Source organism: Choloepus didactylus, chromosome 23, assembly GCF_015220235.1.
Source record: "Choloepus didactylus isolate mChoDid1 chromosome 23, mChoDid1.pri, whole genome shotgun sequence".
NCBI classification, from domain to species: Eukaryota; Metazoa; Chordata; class Mammalia; order Pilosa; family Megalonychidae; genus Choloepus; species Choloepus didactylus.
Window position 1 is genome coordinate 10,917,465 of NC_051329.1, and position 16,826 is coordinate 10,934,290.

Below are 16,826 nucleotides of genomic sequence, written 5' to 3' on the forward strand. Positions count from 1 at the left end.
GCAGCACGGCCCAATAAAATATTCTGCGACCTTGGGAACGCCCCGTATCAGAGCTGTCCAGTATGGTAGCCGCTCACTCACCACCTGAGTGGTGCACCTGAGGAGCTGAGTTTGGGCTTGTGTTTAAATTAATTTAGCTTTATTAAATTTGAATAGCTGCATGAGCTTTGCAGCTACCATGTTAGTGCAGTTCTAGAAGCTCAAGGTCACTGCTTAGTATATTCTCCGTCCTCAATGAATCTTTCTGAGGATTGATCAGAGTTCGATCCCTTTAATTGCTGGGAGAGGCATGGGGCTCGGGGGCTGTGGGAGGAGAGGGAAGCCTGGGACGTGCAGTGGAAGGAGTCAGCAGACAGTGGGTTCATGGGAAGAGAGCAGATGGGCTCTGGGGCCAAGAGGACCCGGGTTCAAATCCCAGCCCTGGCACTTACCAAGTCTATGACCTGGGACAAGTGACCTGTCCTCTCTGAGCCTCAGTTTCCTCATCCGTAAAATGGAAGTGGTAACATCATCTGAAGGATTGTTGTAAGGCTCCAAGAAATGTGAAAATAAAGCCCCTAGCGTGGTTTCCCACTTTGTGTGTGCAGAAAAGTAGCAGATTCTGTTATTGTTACCTATATTGCTGTTGTTCTGCCCGGTCTCCAGGACTAGATATGGGCCGCATAAGCCCTGAATCCCACGTCCTCACCCATGAATGCTAAGATGCCGGGCTGGTGGCAACACATGGGCAGGAGGAACCTTGTCTGCTGAGTCCATTGCTGGTCCCCAGGGCCTGGATCAGCACCTGGAACAGAGTAGGTGCTCCATAAATGTTTGTTGGATGGAGGGATGGAAGGAAGGAAGGAAGGAAGAATGGATAGATAGATGGAAGGAAGGAAGGATGGAAGGAGGGAGGGATGGAAGGAAGGAAGGAATGAAGGATGGATGGATGGAAGGAAGAATGGATGGAAGGATGGATGGATGGAAAGAATGAAGGAAGGAAGGATGGATAGATGGAAGGAAAGATGGTTGGAAGGAAGGATAGAAGGATGGAAGGAAGGATGGATGGATGGAAGGAAGGATGGATGGAAGGACAGAAGGAAGGAAGGATGGATGGAAGGAAGAATGGATGGAAGGAAGGAAGGATGGATGAATGGACGGAAGGAAGGGAGGATGGATGGATGGAAAGAAGGAAGGAAGGATGGATGGAAGGAAGGAAGGAAGGATGGATGGAAGGATAGAAGGATGGAAGGAAGGATGGATGGATGGAAGGAAGGATGGATGGAAGGATGAATGGATGGAAGGAAGGGAGGATGGATGGATGGAAAGAAGGAAGGAATGATGGAAGGAAGGAAGGAAGAAAGGGAAGGAAGGATAGATGGAAGGAAAGATGGATGGAAGGAAGGAAGGAATGGTGGAAGGAAGAAAGGAAGGAAGGATGGAAGGATGGAAGGATGGATGCAACTGGCTTGTCAGCAAGCAGGATGTAAGCAGTGTTGGGGCTACTGGGGAGAGCCCCAGTATCCTTCAGAAGGCGTGGTTTGACAAACCGCACTGGATTCAGTGCGAGCCATGGCCTGTTTTGCGTGGAGGACAAGACTGCGTCCCCCTGCGTAAGTCACCGCTGCATCCCGGCAGGAGCATGGCAGGGGCACGGACTGGCGGGTGTGGACTAGAAGGTCGGCTGGGTCAGCCAGGCCAGGCTCGCCTCATACCACCAGCCCTGACCAGATCCGCTCAGAAGTGACCCAGCAGCCGGGATGTCCACATAGAAAAATATGGCCTTAAAATATGAATGGATTCACATCCAAGTAATTCTGCCAGGCCCTAAAACATCAGGAATCGTAAACATTTCAGGCAGCAGTGCTCCCCCAAGCCCCAGTTTAGCGGAACACACTGGTTCCATTTCATTTGTCCTGAGTTTTCCTCCACCTTTGCTTTTTTTCCCCTTTCCTCCCTGATCTGTCTTCCCCTCCTATTTCTACACCCCAAAGTAACATATTTCCATTTTACAGAATTGTTCTTTGTTTTATTTGTATGAAACACCTTATCATTATTAAAGTGTTTTCATCTTTGTTATTCTCATTTGAAACTCAAAGAAACTCAGCGAGGTGAACGTCCATTCCAAACATATCTATTGAGCTCCAACTGCTAAGCCCCAGGCCTGGTGCCTGGGATACATCATGAGGCAAAACCAAGTCCTTCCTTTGCAGCAGTTTGGGTGTTGGGAGGAGTGGACAATCAAATGCATGATACCTTCATCCTGGCCCGTGGTGCTGGATGCTCTGGGCGACTGGGCAAGAGCAGACGAGGGCAGTGCTGGGGAGGGGAAGGATCTGCTTTGGAGCTTGGAGGTGTGGGCTCAGGCCGTGTCTCACCGAGCAGGTGAGGACTCGCGGGGATGGGGAAGGAACCGCGTGTGCAAACGCCCCAAGCTGTGAAGGAGGCTGGTGCGTTGGAGGACTGGGAGGCGGTGGGTGTGGCTGGATTCTGTACTGGGGAGAGGGAACCCCCCCCATAAGGCTGGAGCTGGGGGCAGTGGCTGCCCTTTGTAGGCCCCGGTGAGGAATCTGAGACCATGGCAAACAAACCGTGGAAGAGTTTCAAGCCGGGGAGAGACAAGAGCTGAGTCATGTTTTGAGAAGCTCCTTCTGGCTGCCATTAGAAAATGGGCCAGAGCAGATCAGGGAGGGGTCGAGAGACCAGGAAATAGCTCTGGGAATAGTGGAGGTGATGATGATGGCAGTATGGATGACGGTGGTAGAAAGGGAGGTTAATATTTCTGGATAGTTAGAGATATTTAAACGAGCCGTGGCTGGGCTTCATTCAGTATTTTTATTATCCTCATGGCACAGATGGGAAAACTGAGGCTCAGAGAGGTGCAGCGACTTGCCCATCGTCCAAGCTACCAAGTGCTGCCGGCGAGATTCGAACACAGGTCTGCCCGACTCCAGCTCCGTCTCACAGCTGCTGGAATCCCAGCACTTCCTGGGGAGCTCAGCTCGATCTCTCCCAGCTGAAATGATGCTCGCAAAGCATTGTCCCCATTTTACAGGGCAGGAAACTGAGGCTCAGGCACTAGTCTGTTCTCCCAGCTGGAGAGTGACAAGAGGCAGCTTTCAGCCCCAGCTTGGATCCTGAGCCTGCTGCCGGGAAAATGAGAGTCCTGTGTCAGGGGCCTTTTTAGGTTCTGGAGTAAAAAAAAGCACATGAGATGGACAGAGAGAAGGGGAAGGGGCCCACTGCCCCTAGTCAGGGACCGGTCAGTCTGTCCTTCTCAAGTTTTCTCTTAGTCAATAAACATAGGCCACGTGTGCTTGTGTGTTGTCTTTGTCTTGGGGTGACCCTGTGTCTGAGTACCTGTCTGTGCAGGTGTCTGTATGTCTTTGCATCTCCATAGGTCTGTGTGCGTATTTATATGTCTGTATGTGTGTCTGTGTCCATGTATCCTTCCAGGCTCATAGAAAAAAGCCTGGAAGGACGGAGCCTCCTCAGAGCATGCCCTCTACGTGCTGCACTGATCTTTATTTCTTTATTTAGCTCTCTCCATCATTTCCTCTCTTCGTTGTTGAACAGGGCGTCCTTTTGCAGAGACATCCTGTTATACCTCAGAATGCAGAGGGGCCGTCCCCTCGGGTGTGGGAAGAGGGAGCATTTGGAGGGAGCCGTCTCATCTGTGTCTTTGGAAGTGGCTCTTGTGGTTGGGGGAGAGGAGGAGAAGCCCCTGGCAGTGAGGGTCCAGCTGTCATCTGAGGACAGTGTCGTCTGTCACCTGGGGTCGAGTCAGCACCTGCCACCGCGGAGCCCTCCCTGTCCGTGTCTTTCTTCCCTGTACCGCGATGGCAGTCAGGGGGCCTGGGCACAGTTTCCGGTAATTACGTTACACTCAGCCCAGTGGGAATTTCAACATTAATGTTGATGACAAACATTTTAATAAAATACAGATAGATGAAAAGAGGTGTTGATTTTTAAAATAGCAGTTTTTCTTCTCTCTCTCTCTGTCTTTCTCCCTCACATTCTTTCTTTTCTGGAAGTGGCAAAGACTGATATCAGGACCTTACACAGCTTGGGGTGAAATGTCTGCACCGTGGACAGGATGCGGCCAATCTGGCGCTGTTTGTCGAGGTGTTGTGGGGAGGCTGGGACAGGGGCTTCTGTCACAGGGCGTCCGAGTAGCAGGAGGCTCCCGGGGACTGTCTCAGGTGACCCTGCCTGGGCAGCCCCCGTTCAACCCTGACCCTGCTCCTGGAGGGGGCCTCACTCGGGGAGACGTCTTCTGACCCTAAAGAGAACGGCCATGGCATAACAGGTGCAGCTATATTAGGGTTACGGTGTTAAGGGTGCCCTGGGGGTCAGGAACATCAGCAGAATTGGGGGGGGGCACATTAGGTTGACTTCTGGGCCTTTTTCTTCCCTATCACCCTTGCAAACTTTTTTTCTTTAGAACTGTTTCTTTCTGCCTTTGGGCTTATAAAGCAGACCCCATGAGGCATTTATTAACACTGATTCCCCCCATTCATTTAGAAAGAAATTCCATCTACAGATTCCTTCCCAGTGACCCTCCCGGACATTCCTGCCCTCCTTTAACAATTAAACGATGAGGCACCGGGCATCGGGGCGTTTGCCAAGGTCACCAGCCAATGATGGGACGCACCGGGCATAGGCCCAAAGGCTCCTGGCAGGGGTGGCACTTGACCACGCCCAGCGGCCCCCGTTTGAGGGTCTTCTCTCTCAGGCCCACCTTCAGCCTCGCCTGCCTGATGCTCCCAGTTGCTGAGTGGCATGGATTCCTTTCCAGGGGGGGTCCCTAAAATCCATCACCTCCATTTCCTGCCTGCTGTCCGGATTCCTCCCCACCTGCCTGGACCATAGCAGCAGTTGGCATCTCGGCTCCCCGGCCCCCAGCCCACTCCCCACCGTGTGGCTTCCCACCACTGCCTGAAGGCATGGCCCCTCCTCTGTCTGCAGTCTCCTCTGGCTCCCCAGCGCTTCTGGCCTTGGCTTCTCGGCTTACCTGCTGCCCACACGTCCCCACAATGCATCCAGGCAGTCAGCGATCCCCCGCACTGCCCAGACTTTCTGGGCCCCGGCCTTTGCCCACTGGCTGTCCTCCTCGAGTGCCTTCCCCCAGACGCCTCTGCCTGCATTCTGCTAGAACAGTCTGTCTCTCCCCAGCGGGCCTCCCTCAGGACAACGCCTGGGCATCTGTGTGGCTGGCGTCTCCCCCAACCCAGCTGCATGAGGCTCTTAGAACCCCCTAGCATACAGTAAGTGCTCAATAAATGCTTCCATCCCCATCTGGATTTGTCCAGTCCCCTTCTTAGCCTTATGTACCAGGGAACGTTTCCAGAGCTTTCTGAAACACCCACAGACCTTCTCCCCCCACCCAAACTTCCCCCCATCTCAAAATCGAGACTGCTGAGAGGAAGGAATTAGAGAAAGGACAGACTCCAGAGATGGTGCCTGGTTTGGAGAAAGGCTGACCGGGGTTCAGAGCCCAGCTCTGCCGTTGGCTGACCATGAGGTCTTGGGTGATTGGCAGGCTCTTTCTCAGCCTCAGGTTCCCCGTCTGCAAAAGGGGTTAGGAGCCCAGACCCCCTGGAAGCTGAGATGAGCTGAGGCATGGAGGAGGCTGGCATTTGAGGAGCAAGGGCTGGTGGGCAAAGGCAGGGGACTGGGAAACCCAAGCTGGGGAGAGGGCTCAGAGGGCCGTGACCCCAAGGCCAGAAGTGACGGTGACCAAGGGGCTCAGTTCCTGTAGTGGAGTGATTCATCACACGGTGGCCCCTGACAATTGCCTGTTACATAGCAGGTGCTCGGGAAACATTTGATGAATGAATGAATGATGACCTGCTCCCATCCCCGCATTTTGACAGAGGAGGATGAAGCAGCACGGGGGGCTGCCTGGCCAGAGGTGTCAGCCCTGAGAGGGGGCAGGAGGGGGCCCCACCAGAGAGGGGGTTGGGGCCGCTTCGTTTTCCTGGTGCCCCCGAGGTTTTCCGTTCTGAGAATGCCAGCACAGAAAGCAGCAATCAAGGGCAGGAGGAAGCGATCGGATGTGGCTCCTGGTTCGTGGGGATAATTAGGTGTTTGAGTGGCATCCTCCTTCAAGGACAGCCCCCGCGGGTCCCCCTGCCTCGGCAGGGGCTTGTTTCCTTGCCTGCCGCTTCCCGGGGCTGAAGGTGGGGCAGGGCACTGAGTGGGGGCCGCTGCTGGGGCGGGAGGGGCCCAGCTCCTGTTTCATTTGTTCATTTAGTCACTCATTCATTCATTCAACAAACATCAAGCACCTGCTCTGTGCCAGTGATCAGGCACACAAAGGCCCTGTCCTTGTGGCGCTGACACTGGAGGCAGTAGAGACAGGCCCTAAACAAATAGAGGAGGGAATCCGTGTTTTGTCAGATGAGGGCAGGCGCTGCGGGGAGAAATAAGCAGAGCGAGATGAGGGACCCGTGGGATGGAGAGGAGGCGTGTGCTCTTTTAAATACGGTGGTGGGACAGGCCTCCGGGGGAAGGTGCCATTAGAGCCGGGATCTGTGGAGGTGAGGGACAGAGTCTTAGGGAATCCTGGGAAGACAGCCTCCCAGGGCAAAGGGAATGGCCCGTGCAAAGGCCCTGGGGCAGGACTGCGCGTAGTGTGTTCCAGCTCCAGCAAGGGGGGCGTGGAGGGGGTGGGGTCTTGAGGTCCTGTGAGGACTCGGCCTTGAATCCGAATGCGTTGTTCCAGCTCCAGCAAGGGGGGCGTGGAGGGGGTGGGGTCTTGAGGTCCTGTGAGGACTCGGCCTTGAATCCGAATGTGTCAGGGGCCACAGAAGCTGAGCAGGGGAGGGGCTGGATCTGCCTTAGGTTTAACAGGATCCCTGTGGCTGCAGGGTGGGGAGGGGAGTGTAGGGGCAAGGGCGGCTGTGGGCAGCCCAGGGAGGAGGCGCCCATGGTGGCCCAGGTGAGCGGTGATGGTGGCCTGGCCCCGGGTGGCAGCAGTAGAGAGGAGGAGAGTGGGGCTCGAGGCACAGGATTTGCTGAGAGCTGCTTCCCCACCACCTGCCGGGGGCTGGCCCCAGAGCACCCGGCCCTTCCGAGGCTTCCCCTGCAGCCTGGACCTCATCCTGCTGGCACCCCTGAGAGGATAGGGATGCCGTTACTCCATTTTACAGCCGTGCAAACAAAACCAGGTACAGAGAGAACCAGGGCCTACCCCAGCTCCCACGGCCAATGAGCGAGGGTGTCGGGGCTCAAACTGGGTCTGCCTGTGAGCCAGCCTCAGAGGAAAAGCTAATTGCCAGCTGGATTTTCTGGAAGCTGTTACTGAAGGAGCTGCTAGGAGGGCCTGAAGGCCCTCAGTTTTACTCGTCCATGCTCCTTACATGACCAACTCTCCGTGCGGGTGGAGCAGGCACCGGCTTGTTCCGGGCAATGCTGTATGTGCTCAATAAATAGTCATTGAGTGATTGGATGGGTGGACGGATGGATGGATGGATGGACAGACAGATGGAGAGACAAACAAACCAGGCCCAGCCCCGCTCCTGGTCTTCAGGCCACCTGAGTACTAGTCAAGGACAGACAGGTCAGGGAAAGACGGCTAGACCCGCCTCGGAAGTGTGGCTCCTAGGAGAGAACCCAGAGACACCTTGGTTCAAGTTCATGAAACCACCTCCCAGCCGGGTGACCTTGGGAAGGTCCCATGTGTAAAATGCCTCACAGGACCATTCATTTGCTCCCTTGGCAAATGGTGCCAGAGAGTCCACTGCACTCCAAGCACTGCTGGGGGAATCAAATAAAATTGTGGGTGTCCCTTGGCATGGGTCTAACACCTAGTAAGCCGTCTGTGGGACAGTTATCATCATATTGTTATCCCTGCACTGCAAGTTTGCTGAGAAGTTGTTGGTGGCCTCTGGGCACATGCCCAGGCCTGGAGGTTTGGCGAAGGTCCCCTGTGATGGGCTCTCCAATCCGGTGTGAACGGTTGATCACCCCAGGCCCGCTGAGGGGGTGCGGGATGCCAGAGGCTCCTGTTTCCCGTCTCCCCCACCGGCATGGCTGAGAACTGTTTCTGTAGGCACCACCCCTTGCCTTGGCCTTGGGTAATTGGCCCAATACATCTTTGGCATCTGAAATTTACATACGGCGCAGGGAGTGATGGATGGCTTTGGCAACCCAGGCTGTCTCTCCGCCGCGGCTCAGTTATCCATCTCTGCAGCTGCAGAGCCATCCATCTTGTCCTGTCTCCTTGCTCTTGGCAGGCCAGCACGTGCCCTCCCATCCCAGGTCATTCCCCAGCCCCCTCCCAGAGCCATTCTGCCCCTCTGCACATGGAGCGAGTTCCTTTCCTCTGAGCATCCCCTGAAACCTAACCCCCCCACCCCCCAGGTGTCCACCTGGGACGCTGATGGCAGAGCCCTGAATAGGTCCACGGACCTGGGCTAGGGAATGGGATATTGGGTCCCTGCAAAAGCAGGCCCCGTTGTTCGTGCGTTTATCACACGATATAACACAGTCGATAATAACAGTCGTTCATTCCACAAACATTTGAGTGCCTACTGTGTACCAGGCATGGTGGATGCAACTATAGGAAGACAGACATAGTCCCCACCCCCTGACATCCCGTTGACAGATGGTTACTACTCCCAAGAGCCTCAAACTGTGCCAATCACTTCACCTCCTTACAATCTAGTTCTCAGGGGACCCTCGCAATCCCCTACAGACATGAGTTTTTATCCCCATATTACAGACACAAAAAGTGAGGTTGAGGCATCTGTCCAAGGTGAAGCTGCTTGTGAGCTGTCAGTGCCAGGATTTGAATCCAGGTCTGTAGACTCAGAACCCAAACTCTGAACCTCCTCAGTCTCTGTTATCCCGTCAGGCAGAGCCCTTTCAGGGCATAGCATTCAGTTATTCAACCAACAAACAAAAATTTCTAGAGAGCCTACTATGTGTCAGCAGCCGTTCTAGACACTGGGGATGTGATTGGAGGGTTGGGGAGAGGAGGAACCCAGAATCCCTACCTTGCCCTCATGGAGCTTTCATGCTAGGAAATAAATTAAGTGAAATATAAACTGAAATACCTTGGCGATATTGCAAGTTCAATTGCAAACCACCACAATAAGGCAAGTCACACAAATTCTTTGGTTTCCCAGTACATATAAAAGTTATGTTTACACTATACTGGAGTCTGTTAAGTGTGCAATAGCATTATGTCTAAGAACACAATTTATACACCTTAGTTTAAAAATGACACAGAGACACGAAGTGAGCACGTGCTGTTGGGAATGGCGCCTATAGGCTTGCTCAATGCAGGGTTGCCACAAACCTTCCATTTAAAAGAAAAAACGGCAATATCTGTGAAGTGCAATAAAGCAAAGTGCAATAAAGGTTAGCATGCCTGCGGTGTGTTTGGTAGAGAGATGTGTTAAGGAGAAGAAAGCTAGAGATGTGGGCAGACACCCGTTAGGGAGCTGTTCCCTCTGCTTGAGAAGCTTGCCTTCCTTCTCTGATAAACCCCTCATCCTTCCAACCCAGCTCAGATGCTCCCAGCTTGGTGACTCTTTCCCCAAATCACAGGAAGTCATTTTGCTTTCTGTGTTCCCACCACACTGTCCTCATAGCTCTCATACTGTATGCAGGCACACAGTCTTAGAATTGATCTATTTGTCTCCACTTTTGTACTGTGATCTCCTCAAGGTCATGGACTGGGTCTAGTTGGTTTCTGTATACCAGCACTGTGCTTGGCACAGAACTAAGGCTCAATAATTAGTTGGATGGATAATTAGATGGGGTTGGATGAATGGACAGACGGATGGATGGATGGATGATTTGGGATGGATGTTTGCATTGATGCATGGAAGAAGGTGGATGGATGATAGATGAGTGACAGGTTGAGTGGTTGGATAGATGCATGTTGGGTGATCAGTTGGATGAATAGATAGGTGGATGGTCAATTGGAAGATGGATGATCAGTTGGATGGATGGATGATTGGATGAATGGATAAACTGATGGTGGGTTGAGTGATTACATGGATGTTGGGTAAAGGACTTACAGCCTAGGTAATCCCTAAGTGGGTACCATCAGCCTTCCCCCAAGCTGGCAACCACACAGTGATGTAATAGAAAAGGTAAGTGAAACTCTACCTCTCCCTTACCACATTAGTTTCCATACCCAGCCAAAGTCAATATATGAGACATGTTAGGGTTTCACTCTCCTCCAAGCCTGCTATGAAGATGATGTCTTAACATAATAGCCTTTGTCCCCCTTTACAGAATTATTTATGCCCCTAGCTTGACTGTTTTAGCATCTGAGCTTTTTGAGGATCCAGGCGGTGCCTCACTCATTCATCATTGCCACCCCCTTCATCGAATGCCTAGCACCTCAGAGACCCTGGATGGATGGATGGATGGATGGATGGATGGAAGGAAGGAAGGATGGATGGATGGAAGGGTGGATGGAAGGAAGGATGGATGAATGGATGGAAGGATGGATGCATGCATGCATGAATGAATGGATGGGTGGGAGGATGGATGCATAGATGGAAGGATGGATGGATGGATGGATAAGCAGATCGATAGATGTTTGGATGCATGGATGTGTGGATGGGTCAATGTGTGGATGATGGAAAGGTAGGTGGATAGATGACGTCCAGTATCTCTGGTTGCATCTCCCAGCAATAAGGTGAAATCACTGCTCTTACTGATTTTCCATACCTGGTCTGAAATCTCAACTGTCACTTCATCCACATGTTCTTACAAGAGATAATGTACATAAAGTTCTTGACACAGTGCCTGGCACATAATAGGTACTCAATAAGTGTTAAAACAAGCTATTGCTTTCTATAAGGAACTTCTTAGTAAGGTTTCATTGGAAGAAAAGAGCTTTAAAAAATGAAATCTGATGGTGAATATTAAAAAAGGTAATGGGGTCACAAAAGAGAAGCCTGGACTTTAGGGGCTGGAAGGAGTTCAGGAAGCCTTCCTGGAGGAGGAGACATTTTAGCTGACACACAAAAAGATAAGTAAGATCATCTGCAAAGACAGAATGAGATCATCCAGGCTGAGGGAATAGAATTTGTGAAGACATGGAATTGGGACACTGGTGCATTTGGATTCCTGTGAGGAATTCAGTGTGACTGGGAAAGAAACAAGGAGAGGGGAAGACAGCCAGGGCTGGCAGGGACCCAGTGATGCCTAGCGCAGGAGTGTGTAGTTTGTCCCAGGGCTCAGAGAGGCAGAGACGGGTTTTGAGCCAGGAGGAGCGTGCTGAGGAAGGCTCTGTTTCCTTCACAAAAATCCTTTCGAGGGCTGGAACTCCTTAGCTCCTTTTTAGAAGTTCTCTTGAAGTTGGTATTAGGAGGAGATGTTTGAGTTTGGGGGTGTCTCTTGGAGCACATGTGAGGGATGGGGTTCCCATGCAGGTGTGTGCTGGATGAACCCAGATTCTGGCTCAAAGCTTGGTACATAGTTGACGTGATCAGGTGTTAAATTTCTTGAAAAACCAGGTGTTCTTGTAAGATTCCCAGTCCCTCCAGGTTGGGGAAACTCAGTTAAATCCAGAATGCTCAACTTGCCCTATGGGTCTACAACTGTTTTCCCTCTCTGGCCAAGACCTCCCCTCCCCTCCTAGGAAATCCAGTTTCTTAACCAACTGTGTGACTTTGGCAGGTCACCTAAGCTGTCTGTGTCTCAGTTTCCTTATCTTTAAAGTGGGAGGATTGGATTCCATTAGTGTTTACCAAATATGGGACACTCCCCCACCGACAGGGCAGGAGGTGACTGAGCAGTAGGTGTAGGACACCCACACCTGAAGGGACAGGGAGTTGTTATGTAAGGGTCAGAAACTAGCAGAATCTACCTATGGTTGCTTGGGGGTACTCTGGGGTGCTGGGAACCTTCTACATGATATCGGTGTTGGTTACATAGGTGAAAAACTCGAGCTTAAAACTGAGCTTGAAGTTATGTATATCTGAAGAAAAAAAAGAATCAGTTTGAAGAGAAACACTAAGTAAATACAAAGGCATGTGGATTATCAATACGGTAAAATTCACGCAGAGGGGCATGTGTGGTTGAAGTTTGAGCAGCAATGAACTGGACAGGTTCCTTCTGGCACAAATGTCCCACGGCCCTGAGACTGGTGCCCTGGAGGTCCACGTCCCCGGACTGCCCATCGGCAGACCCTCTCAGGGCGCATCCTGCGAGTGAGCAGAGCTGGGGGCGGGGGATTGGCACACACCCCGTCGGGAGTGCCCCTTCCTCCCAGCCCAGCTTCTCGGGCGCCCTTGTCCCGCAAGCGGCTCCATCCCAGCTTCCTTTCTCTCTGCACACTGGCCCGAGCGAGCCTCAGCTGCATCTATCATCTGCTTCAAGCTCATTAAAATTATTTCTTTTTAGTTGCAAATGGGCTGTTTATGATGATCATTATTTGAATGGTCTGTGCGGGCTCCGGGCTGTCTGTCTGCTGCTGATGGCCGGTTAATCAGATGAGTCTCTCCTCCCAGCCTGGGCCCAGCCCCAAGTCTGGGGCTGTGTTAATCACAGCTCCCCCAGGGCTGGGGGGCTGGGGGGCTGGGGGGCTGGGGGGAGGGGACTGGGGTGGGAGAAGATCCGAGTCCTGTGCATTCATGGTGGTTCAGACATTCTTTTCTAAAACCCAACTTCAGAGCAGTGCTAATTTATGTTCATGACAGAGGTTTTTTGTTGTTGTTGTTGTTGTTCCCTTAAAAGAACTACAGTGCCCGGAGTTTTCTCATTATGCTAAATGTGTCTGTTTTAAAAGATCGTTGGTGAGTCTGGAGTTGGCCCTCTTGCTTTGCTGCTGTCCCAGTAGCCTTTCTTTTAGGGTAGGGGGAGTGGTTTTCAGTTTCTTTCCTTGATACAGTAAAACTTGGCAATGTTCTATCAGTTCCCCCACATGCCTTTTTTTTTTTTTTTTTTTTTTTTTTTGAGATTTTGGCTGACTGTGAAATCCAAGACTCTGAGAATCACTGAACTAGAGGGTATGTAAAATAGAGGTTATTATCAGCAAACAGGACGTTTCACACACATACGTCATTTAAAATTAGGCTCCCTGAACACTCCCCAGCTTATGGGAGGTGAGTCAGAAGCCTACGATAGAGCAGGGCATTCAAATTTTACCTTTATCCACACCTGAATTATTAGAATTGATTAACTTATTTCTTAGCACCTGTTTGAATCACCTATGTACACATTAATGTGTTTGTTACATGAGATGATGTATGTAGAGAGCTTAACAGTGCCAGTACATGGTAAGCACTTGATAAATGGCAGTTATAATTATTGTTTATTATTATTACTAAGGGTACGTTTACCTGTGGTAATGGTGGCAGGAATTCAGGCTTGATTGAAGGATGAGCATAGATTGAGGCCAAGTTGAGATGACAAGAGTGTGGAGGTCAGTGGCATCACCCACTCCTAGAGGGCCGAGCAGGAAAGAAGCCAGGGACACTAAGAGCCGGACTTGCGGTGGAGCCAGGCAGGCGTCCTGCAGCCCGGAGGCTCCAGTGGAGGGAGCCAGGCTGGTTGCAGGGCTTAATTGTTTGGTTACTGAAACAACACATCAGACAGTTGGAATTATCCTGTCCTGAGCTTTCCTTTCAGAGCCTGGGTTTGATGTTTTGAATGAGAAGTCAACTTCCAGTCCCCACCAGGTGTCTTGGTTGCTGTGGGTGGGGAGGTACAATATCCCGGAGGTTTAAAAAACAAAAACCCATAGTGACAGATACATGATAATCCAAAAACAAATGATGTGAACTTCAGACCCAGTTCTGTTTGTCCTACAGCAATGCCAAAATCACTTCTTGGTCATCAGGAGAGAGGAGAGAAACTAAGAAAACTGAGAGCACTCTGCTATAACTCAGTTGCCTGCTGCACTGTGCACCTTCCCTCCTGCCAGGTGAGGCTCTGCCCACCCGCCTGCACCAGCCACCAGGTTCTCACCCACCTTTGATCAGCTCTGTTGCTGCAGACACAGGCCTTTCCCCACTCTCTCCATGTCTGGTCCTCGTGGATTGCATTTTGTTTATTGGAAACTGTGATTATTTTTAAAGGATGATAAAGCAGAACTCTCTTATTTCTCCTGTCAACTTGGTGACCTGTTAGAAATTTTTTTCTCTCTCTTCTCCTCTCTAATGACACCTTGACCCTCACCTGGCTCAAAATTCCTTGGGACATTTGGACTGGAAGCCCCACCCTGTGCTCCCTATTCCCTGTACCTTGTGCTGAGGCATGGAATTGATTTCAGCACCTTGGAGAGCACCTCAAGTCCCGTTACCTCGCCCTCATTTTTTTACCCCATTAGAGCAATTGTAGGTTTACAGAAAAATCATTCAGAAAATACAGAGTTCCCATATAGCGCCCCCCCCACACACACAAACACACAGTTTTCCCTATCATTAACACTTTGCATTAGCATGGTACTTTTGTTACAATTGATGAAACAATAGTATTATAATTATACTATTAACTGTAGTCCATAGTTTACATTAGGGTTCACTGTTTGTGTTGTATGATCCTGTTTTCTTTTTTATTTTTATTCTGATAACATATATACATCCTAAAGTTTTCTCTTGGCCTCCTGATTCTCCAAAGAGATTGAGACGTTACTCTGGAAATAAAAAGCCTCCCCAATTTCTCCAAAAGGCTCCAAAGGCCTGATTATGGCTTTAGGGTGGGCTCTCCAGCCCCAAGTTGGTACAAGGATCGCGGTGCCATTGCAAACTGCTATTGAGCAGATTTACTGACTCTCAGACATGATATAAGACAATTACCATGCATTTCGTCTCTTAGAAGGAAAAGGATTTGCAGCGGGTTAATAGTACTTTTATTTCATTATCTAATGGTAAAAGTATTCCATTGTGTGTGCGAGATGAATGTGTATTAGTGATGACAAATGGGGTCTTTCAACACGGTGCCGAGCCTCATCCTACATATGTTAGATTAAAGAGTTCACCCTAGAAATACACTCTGCATCTGTGTGTGTGTTTTTAATAAATCTGATTGCAGAAATTTATTGCATCAACGGATTTAGGAAATTATGGGGCTTGATTGCTGCAGATATAATCGGGTGATATATACAGAAATGCTCCTCGAGTTATGGCCCAGAAAAAAAGCCCATCTCGGGATGGTGCAAGAAAGCAGCAGACCACATAAACAGAGCATATCTTGAATTATGCAAATGAAATCCATGACAACTAATGGTGAATTGTACTCCCCTTGTGAAACTGCCATCGTTAAAGTGAGGAAAGCTGTGAGAGGGGTGATCAAATATACATGTAAGACCAGCAGACATTGTCTGTTTGTGTGCAAGCTGGAGCCACCCCCCTTCCATCCTCACTCTCTTTTTTCCCTTGCTGGTACATCCTGTAAAAACCTGGTCTGACACCTTCTTGCACACAAGCAAGCAAGGCGCCTTCCAATCCATTTCCTCTGAATCTAGGAGTCTTCAATGAAATATTTCTTACACTGGTAGTGAACCTTAAATGATTTACTGCAGGATACACAAAAGGTCAGCTTGCTTCTTATTGGCACCTTCATTTTTCCAAAATCTACTGAAATTAAAAAGCCATCTATATCTTAAAAGGCGTATTTATGAACCCTTAAGTGTAAGTAACTCATAGTTGGACCAGTTCCCACCTCTGATATATGAAAGCTGTCGACAGCACTTTCTTACACTATAATATGCCCATACAATATGCCGCACTTTACTATTTTGACACGGTTTGGAGATGTTTTCTACAGTTACTGACAAGCTTATGCCATCACTCCTTTGGAAATTTAAGAGGTGGGGCAGGGGGTGGAGAAGAAATTAAAAAAAAAAAAAAAATACTCTACCCAACTTCATGGGAGATTATCGATCTGGCCTGACTTCCGACGAGCAAAAAAACAGCTGTCCTGAATTTTTTCAGTTGCATCCTCAGTTTGGTAAATTATTCATTTATGCCAGGAGTCAATATCCTGTCTCTTCCAGCTTCGTAAGTTAAGAAAACTTGTTTGGAATGCTGTTTTGTATGATGATTAAATAGAAAAAGAAGGGGAAAAAAAAATCTTATTCTTCTCTCTCTCTCTGTTTTTTTCTTTTTTTTTTTTAATTGTTCCAGAAGGAGCTTAATTCCATCGCTTCCGAGCTGTCTGCACGGCAGGAGGAGAGCGAACATTCTCATAAACATTTAATTGAACTCCGCCGGGAATTTAAGAAAAATGTACCTGAGGTACAGTATATTTGCTGTTATAGAATTAACACAGTAGGAATGCAGATTTTTCTCTGTTCAAACTATATTTTGAAAACTGTAGACATAAGTGACTAACAAGAAAAGAAGCTAATTAGCCACCAAGAAAAATTACAGCCACCCCCTCACCCCACCCCCAACCTTCAGTGTTTCCTGGCAGAGCTACAGTCAGCGGTGCCGTCTAAAGAGAGGGCTCTTCTTCATTAAAGTAATTGTTTTTGAGGACTCTAGAAAACATCCAACCCCCCCCCCCCGACGTTCATATCTGAGACAAATCCTTGGCCTTGACGACAGAGGCCATTTGTTTGGAGTTCTTGGTTTCAGCTTGCTCTTCCGTTTGACATCTGGGCGGTGGTGGCTGGAGACGGTCTAGCCCCGTCTCCTGTCCGTCCCTGAAACTGCCTCCCGTCCCCCAGACACGCACCTCTTCCCTTGCCACTCCAGCCACCAGTTTGGTTGTTCTCCAGCCGCCTTGGCGGGGGGGGGGGGTCCGGGGAGTGACCAGCCCTCAGCGCTGTCAGGGACCCACAGGGGAAGAGGCTAGCCCAGACCCACAGGGGAAGATGCTACCCCCGATGAGTGTCTGCTCTTTACACTGGTGGATGTGTGAATTCCTTT

General features: G+C 50.0%; 1 protein-coding gene across 3 annotated transcripts in view; it reads left to right on the forward strand.

Moving 5' to 3' along the window:
• The window catches only part of CUX2 (cut like homeobox 2), a 219,403-nt gene that overhangs the window by 105,472 nt on the left and 97,105 nt on the right, over nt 1–16,826 (forward strand). For all 3 annotated transcript variants that reach the window (XM_037817332.1, XM_037817333.1, XM_037817334.1), the window contains exon 2: nt 16,080–16,190. The gene's annotated coding sequence lies outside the window, so the exon portion shown is untranslated. The remainder of the gene's footprint in view (nt 1–16,079; nt 16,191–16,826) is intronic.